The sequence below is a fragment of the Silurus meridionalis genome, chromosome 1 (assembly GCF_014805685.1).
Source record: "Silurus meridionalis isolate SWU-2019-XX chromosome 1, ASM1480568v1, whole genome shotgun sequence".
In the NCBI taxonomy this organism is placed as follows: domain Eukaryota; kingdom Metazoa; phylum Chordata; class Actinopteri; order Siluriformes; family Siluridae; genus Silurus; species Silurus meridionalis.
The window spans coordinates 5597460-5605718 of record NC_060884.1 but is presented as its reverse complement, the minus strand read 5'-3'; the positions used below and the strand labels follow the sequence as shown (position 1 = coordinate 5605718).

Below are 8259 nucleotides of genomic sequence, written 5' to 3'. Positions count from 1 at the left end.
CTGGACGAGTTTTGTGAGGGGAAGTATGAAAGGAAAATTGAATGTTACTGCATTTAAAAACATTCTATACAATTGTGTGACTCCAATTTTGTGGTAACAGTTGGGCAAGAACGACATATTACTGGAAAATTCAGGTGTCTCAGTAGTTTTGTCTACGTAGTGAACATGCAAATTTACATAGCATATGCTCGACATGTGGTTTGTGACCATATGGAATTCACAGATTCGTCTTTAAACCACCATCTATTTCCTTACGTCTGTGTATGTCATTTTGGCATTTATCATATGTAGTCTGCTTGGAATGAATTTGCCTTTCAGCATTCTCATTCGTTTATGTGACACAGGCAGAATCCCTTCCAAGTACAGTTACGTATGTAAGGGCTCAGGGCTGCACAGCTAACCCATTTCCAGCTCCCCCTTTCTTTTTTTTTCCCTGAGCAACTACTCCCTTTCCAGAACCCCCTTCTTTCATTCGTTTTATTTTTGTTTTTTAGAAACTGACCTGTTTCCACTACACCAATATGCAAACAATTGTGTAATCACATGTAGACATTTCTTATTGCTTTGAGCTATTTATTATAAGCAGAATTGCATGTTGGTGTATTGCACTTGGACATGAGGTTTGTTTGTGTGTCTCAGAGCACATATGGAAATGTGGGCAGGTCATTGAGTCCATATTTATTAATAAAAAGCAGGTCTGAATGGGGATGCATTTTTGTTTGCCAGCTCACTGACATGAATGAACATTTCAGAGGTTTAATAAAAAGACTATTAACTTCTATTTTATAGATACACATTTAGCTAACTTGAAGTAACCTCTGATAGGATTTTTAGCTTGTAATATAAAAAAAAAAAACCTTCACAAGTAAAAATGGACAGATGGTTGCCATTAGAGAACCTCAAAGATTTTTAGGAGGATTTATAACTTATAATAAGTTCTTCACAAGGATAGATAGACACTAAGTTAACATGAGGTAACCCCTGAGAGATTCTAGATTTGAAACATTTAAACCCAGTCTGTATGAACCAGTTCGCTAATGTAAGTTACAAATATAAGCCTCCTGAAAATGTAATTATTTTTTTAAGTCAAAAAAAAAAAAATCATCACAAGATACAATTGGCAGCTCGCTAACATGGCTTCTGTACTTTATAATAAAAGTTTATCATTTATAAAACTAATAACAGGCAGAGAAATTTCATGTAATGTTAGTGCTGTTGATGCCAGCTAGATGGTTTTTCAGGACATAAAAATCCCAGGGCCCAGTTCAAATCTTAAATTACAATCGATACTATACAAATAATAAAAATCTAAGATTTATGTAGATTATAAGAATAGATTTGGACTAAGCAGTGGGCTACAATGCCTTAGGACTACCATTTGCATAAACAGTTCAGCATTTAAATGGCTAGCACTGAACAGTACACCTCAGCAATGATAAAACCCTAATAAATTTACATTAGGCACGACCAAGATGAGGACGGATTCCATTTTAAATCTGTTCTCATCTGTTTCTTCTTCATACAATCTCAAACAGTTTTTTCTTTCTATTGTCACCATCGGCTCGCTCCTTAGCGATAAACTAATGGGCTAAACTTAGACACTAACATATTAATTAATTAATTCTAACAAATAATTATTAATTCTAACAATAACAATTACAAGCTTTATCTCTGTATAGCTGCTTTGGGACAATGTTCATTATTAAAAGTGCTGTGAAAATAAAACTGATTTGACATGAATTTCAAATTCATTGAATAGGGAATAAACAAATTAAAAAATATTTTCAGTTTGAAAAATTTGGACCCAAGAAAAGGCAAACGCACAAAAAAAAAAAAACCTGTTTCATGTAGTGAACTTAGAAGTGCACAATGGTTTCAGATGAATTGATGAGCTGCTATCTATATCATTACTTAACCTGACATTTGGTGTTACTTGTCTTCAGAAATGATCACTAAAAAATTACTAATAAATATATAAAATTAAGTGTTTTCATATTTGTTGCAACAGTTCGAACAATCAAACGTATATAGGTGTCAGTTAAGTATCCACAAATCTTTGTCTATATACAGTACTATAAATAGAACCTATAGAATTTTTACAGCATTTCCAACCATGAGAATGGACGCCTTGCGTCAGGTGTTTCCGTTTTCACGCTGCTGGAGTGTTAAAAAAAAAAGAGGCCCCTGAACCCAAGGGAGACATGTGGGATGCTATAGACAGAGTGATGTTCCCATATGTCTTACCCCTGTCTGTCTTTTCCTCTTCTGTCTGCATTGAAAATGGGGAGCACCTGTCCTGTAAAACTGTTCTGTTCTTTTTCCAATATCTAAAACCCAGAGAAAAAAAAAAAAAGAAGGCACGAATAAAGAAGTAAGAAAAGAGAAGAGGCATGATCTTACTCCATATTGATCCTTGCATTAACACACTAAATCCTCACCGGAACAAATGTCAGGAGCGTGGTGTGTGTTAGATCGATGGTTTTAATAAAAAAGTAGTAAGACATAAGAAAAAAGGAGTGTGGTGTGTATGTGTGTGTATGTATGTGTGTATGTATGTGATGGTATCTGAGTATCTGGAGGCCTGGGGGTATGTGTTGCATCATTTGGTGCACTGATTCATATGTTAGAATGTGAGAGCGTTAGGTAGAGAAAAGGGGGAATCCATCCTTTTTAAAGATACATTTTAAGATGTCTGTTGAAGTGTTCAAAGAGTCCGTGCTGCACCAGGGAGTCGGCGGAAGATGGGCCTCCGAGTGAGGATCTCCGAGTTCAGACCTTGGCTTCCTCTTGTTATTGTAAAAGCTGGGTTTTGACTAGATTAAGCCAAAACTATGCGTAAAAGAGCTCAATTGATCTCGAGCTAGAAGTTGAAAAGTTAGAAGGGTTGCGAAAGTGCAATGAAAAATGGGGGAAAAGGCTTTAAAACATTGATGTCTTCATTTCGGATGCCCAGATCTCTGTTTAGCATGCCTCTATTTACATAGTTTGTGTACGCCTTCGATGTCTCATTAAGGGGCTTTTGTATGTCTATTGTATGTAATCAATATATACAGTGTGTTTTGAATTTTAACTGGGTTTTTAGCGTGTTAAGGCCAGTTCTATGTGTCATACTTGTTTGAAATGTGTTCAGGTGTGTATTTAGGACCTGTGTTGTATCTTCACATTGTCAAAAAACAGCATTACAAAAAAGTAATAGATTAAATCCCTAGAGATGTATCCTTAATGAGCGAGCCAGACTTGACTGTGGCAAAGAAAAAAACTCACTGAGACAATATAAGGGAGAATTCTTGAGAAGATTTGACCTTTTTGCTCAGGGCCTAAGGTATCAGTTTTGAATAAGTAATGCCTGTGGTCTATATTCAGAGTTTATGACAGATTGAAAACCTATGCAGTATAGCTTCAGGACTGGAGTGTGTGTTGACGCTCTATGGTTTTGTGCTGTGTGTATGTTCAGGACCTGCAGCTGAGAGGTGGCGCTACATCAAAGCTACCCAATACCTTAACACTTTTGCACACGCATGAACGATCTCGGAAAGCGAAAGCAATCGAGAGTGACGTTGAGCGTGAAGCGTAATAAATAATGAATTTGTAGCTGATGTCAATTTAAAATGGATTTTAGAATTACAAACAGCATGTAAATCGGCAGCTTTTAGAAGAGGAGCTCTGCTGTTGTTTCCTTTCATCCAGATGTACACATTTACTGCTACCAAACACGAACTGAGAGACAGACCAGAGAACGAATGCATAGGTGAATATTCCAGACAGCTAATCTTATATAATATGTTTAATTTTAGCCAATGTATAAATGTCTGTATTGCATAGACAAGCTTGCCTTTTTTTTAGGAAGTTTTTCACACTCATCAGATACCAGTGGCTCAAAATTACATTTGCATTTACATTTGCGGCATTTAGCAGACGCCCTTTTCCAGAGCGACGTGCAAATGTATATAATTCAGTTTTCTCACTGTCACTTTTTTGTGCTGTGTATAATTATCAGCAACATGAGTGTCATCAGGTGCACAGTTACAACTTTTTTACCCAAAAATAGGCAAATCACTCTGGGTAAGTTTGAATTATTAGCCATGTGACCCAAGCTGGCCCTATAAGACGGAGAATATATTAGCATAAAAAGATATTTTTTACTTGCATATGAAGCTTCTTAAATATGTATTTAAATCACTCACTTTCTCTTACTATATCATATGAAATAATTATATAATTGTTTTTTATGTGTCTTCGATATCTTATTTAAGGTTGCTGGTACTAGTGCTCCAGTACTGTACTATTAAAATTCTTGACAATTTATGTATGCAGGGAACAGAATAAAGGATCGTGATGGGAAAATTGGATCATTTTTATGACTTGGTTGTTTGAATCTTGTTCATCAAAATGGATTAATTGTTTTTCTGTCATTTAGTTTTTTTCGTTCCTTTGTTAAGAAATTAGATTAAATGTTACATTTTCAATAAGCAGATTCCCCAACATGTCTATATACACATACTTTGAGTATAGTTCCAATAATTTATATATGTACATGTAACTGCATAGCGAATATGGAAGTCATGTGATAAAAATATGAACAACTTGTTCTATAAGAGTTGAGAGGTAAACTACTCAATTCTGTTTCCTATACATTACCTACGGTGATTTGCGATGCTTTCACCGTTAGATCATTGTATAAACATTGTCTATAAACACTGGACCCACACCAGTTTGCCTATCGCCTGAACAGGTCGACAGAGAATGCAGTTTCCACGACTCTTCATTCAGCCCTTACTCACCTGGATAAAAACAACATCTACATCACAATGCTGTTCATTGACTTGGTTATCTGGACTTCCACTTCCAGATGAATTCTGGACTTTCTCACCAACAGATCTCAATTTGTTAGGTTGGGCAAACAGGTATCCTCAACCCTCATTCTGAACACTGGCATTCCACAGGGCTGTGTTCTGAGCCCACTGGCAGATGACACCATCATGGTCAGCCTGATCAGCAACAACCACAAATCGGCCTACACGGAAGAGATCCGAAGCATGACAGCATGGTGTACCACAAACAACCTGAACCTCAATGCCACGAAGATTAAAGATTGTGGGCTTTCGAAAATTTAACAGCAGGAGACATTACCCAGTGTACATCAACTCTACACTACACCATTAGATCACTGTATAAACACTGTATAATTATACATACAATGTTTATATTACATATTGTATTTTTTTATACTCCTTTTTCTCTACACATATTGTGCCTTACATACATCTGCACTACATCTATCTATCTATCTATCTATCTATCTATCTATCTATCTATCTATCTATCTATCTATCTATCTATCTATCTATCTATCTATCTATCTATCTATCTATCGTCTTTGCTCATGCGTGTCCAGTAGAAAATTAATAAATCATTTTTTGAGAGTCCATTCATTAAGTTTGTAAACAATAATTCCTAGATCCCGGTTTATAAATGTACCAAGACATGACAAAAATACTGTTTAACAAGTAATATAAGTGTTTTTCAATAAGTATTTTTTTTTTTTTAAATAAAGATATATCCATTATCTTTTCTTATTTATATTTTGTTAAATGCTGAGATAAAAAAAAATAAACAGAAAAGCACGACTTTTGTGTGAGGTTATGATCACTCATTATATATTTATATTCATTGGGATTATACAGTATTTCATGCAAAATGTCTTTAAAGTGCCAATATCATGGCTCCGCCCCTTTCTTTTCTTATTGAAGCAGTAAAACTCACATCCAAACTGAATGAATGGCTTGCACTTTCATATAATCTTTCATGATCATCAAGTCTCGCTTTGTCCATATTGCTCACAAGTTAGATTCTTTAGGTATTATTCGTTATAGATTCTAAACCCCGCATCCCAGTTCATACAGACTCAGTACTGCTCTCATTCTGACTCAACCCCCAATATTGTTCATTATTGGCCATATTTTATAATAGCTTTATCCAATTACACTCCTTCACGGCTGCCAAAGAACCACAAGCACCACAATTGAGGAACTTGGCTCAGAGTGATTCGATTCACAGTTCATGAATGAAACACAAGTAATAATCACCCATGATCACTGCATGTTCATCCAGATATGACATGGCAAGTGAAATCTTCGCACTATGACCTTTTGGTCCATAATTACACCAGTTTTCTATAACACAAGTCATCCATGTCTGGTTTCACAATTTGAAAGTAACTTTGCTGTAAGTATAGCTGTTTCAACATTGACTGCCCCCCTGCACTCCATGTTCTATTGACAATAATGATGCATGTTATCAATCCAGTCTCATGGTTTGACCATCCAAATTCTAAATTACTCTTCAACCCCACACATTTAGTTAAAGCTTTACAGCATAATGTCTGTGTGAAACCTAGGGCAGTTCAGCCACACCTCATTGCCTCCACCATCACACCTGATGCTGATCTGTTGACAATTTTTACTTAAATAATAATTAATTAATTTTTTTTTTCAGGGTTCTCTGGGCTCCTCTCAAGGTTTTTTCCACAAGTCTTTTTGGAGTCTTTTCATGGAGTTTTTCGTTGCCATATGCTGATTTGGGGATCTGTCTGTTGTAAAAAGTGCTTTGTAGTTAAAAAATGAATTTTACTCAACTGAAGCATCTACAATTTTGACACCAATTAACCTTATGGGATTTTTGATATTTAGAATAAGTCATCCATATGAACATCAGAATCTCCATGAATGTAAGAAACTCTAACAAGAACCAGGGGCATGAGGATCAAAACTAGGACCCTGCAGCTTTGAGCTTCAGTGATACCTGCTCTGCCATTAAAACATGTACAGTACACACACACACACACACACACACACACACACACACACACACACACACACACACACACACACACATATAGTTTACTTATATGGTACATCATACCTCATCAAACTGGCCACCGAATATAGCTACAAGGTAAGTGTATCTAATAGTGTGTGTCCAAGTGCACCTAATGGTGCATGTATTGGGATGGTTGAGGAAACATTGCATGGCTGAGATGTTGTTTGTTGAGCCGTTTCAGGCGAGAGCAGATGATTCCGGTGGACTTCAAAGCCTTTTGCTCTGAGGATGTTGCTATTTTCCCAGGTGCCTCTGCAATTCTGGAAACTTGTTTGATTATAAACACTGCTCAGAAGGATGCCAGCTGTGTACCCAGGACTGACCCTCAGCCAGATAGGGACAGATAGAGAAAGAGTGCGCCAAATATTTGCCTTCTCCCAGCCTCCTTGCTGGATACTCTTAAAAATAGCACCACACCAAAAGAAATGCTTCTTCTGTCTGATAAATTCATCTCCTCAACTGCACTGCATCATCCTGCCACACACATTAGACACATTGGACAAATTAGACAACTAGCAAACTTCTGTGTTTGTGCTTTAGGAAGTCCAAACACATTCCTACCCTCAGAGGAGTTTCGTCCATTTCAAAGCATGCCGCTGGAAACACCTGAAGAATGCCAAAGCTGAGGAGCAGCAGGCCCGTGGTTTATCAGTGTGTCGGTGCAAAAGACGTTGTATTGGGAAACATACAGTTCGGAAAAATCATGTGACCTGGGCTTAAACGAGATAAACAAATGAGAAAAAGCTAATTATTTTCAACTTTTTATATGCAACATTTTTATAAAGCTACCTAATCAAGTTGATCTTTTTTTAAAAATGTGTATAAAAATATATATAAAACATTTAATCCTATACTACTATTTCAGTCTTTCTCTCATGTTCATCCAGTCAAATGAGCTCAAGGACATGTACCAACTCACAGGAATGGATCTTGCTCTATACTAACAGCTTGTTATTAGGGACTTCCTTGTTTCTTTTTTTTTGGCCGTGGGTCTTCCTGTATTTCTTTAAACGCTCGTTTGGATGAGATGAAAACCGATAGGAATGTATTTATTTCAGCATTTTGTGTTGTACCATTACAGCAATGTTCAGTGTTGCTGCATCAAATACAACTGTAGTTTGTCTTTAAACAACACTGGGTGTAAAAAACTGATACTCCAGCAGATCACCATTGCCAGACTCACATCTGTGCCACTGACTGTAGACCTTGGCTCCGACATAACCCCAAAAACATACTGCATCTCATCTATGATTTCATCTACATTATTTAGCTACTTTACTATTGTCATGTTAAGGGGTCCCTGGTGGTCTAGTGGTTAGGATGCGGCGCTCTCACCGCTGTGGCCCGGGTTCGATCCCCGGTCAGGGAACCAACCCCAGC

The 8259-nt window shown here is 36.8% G+C and overlaps 1 non-coding gene across 1 annotated transcript; it reads left to right on the top strand.

Annotated features, from left to right (window-relative positions):
• The first annotated feature begins 8176 nt into the window (after positions 1-8176).
• trnae-cuc lies at positions 8177-8248 on the top strand. Its single transcript has one exon. It is a non-coding gene; the product is annotated as a tRNA-Glu (tRNA).
• Positions 8249-8259: the final 11 nt, after the last annotated feature.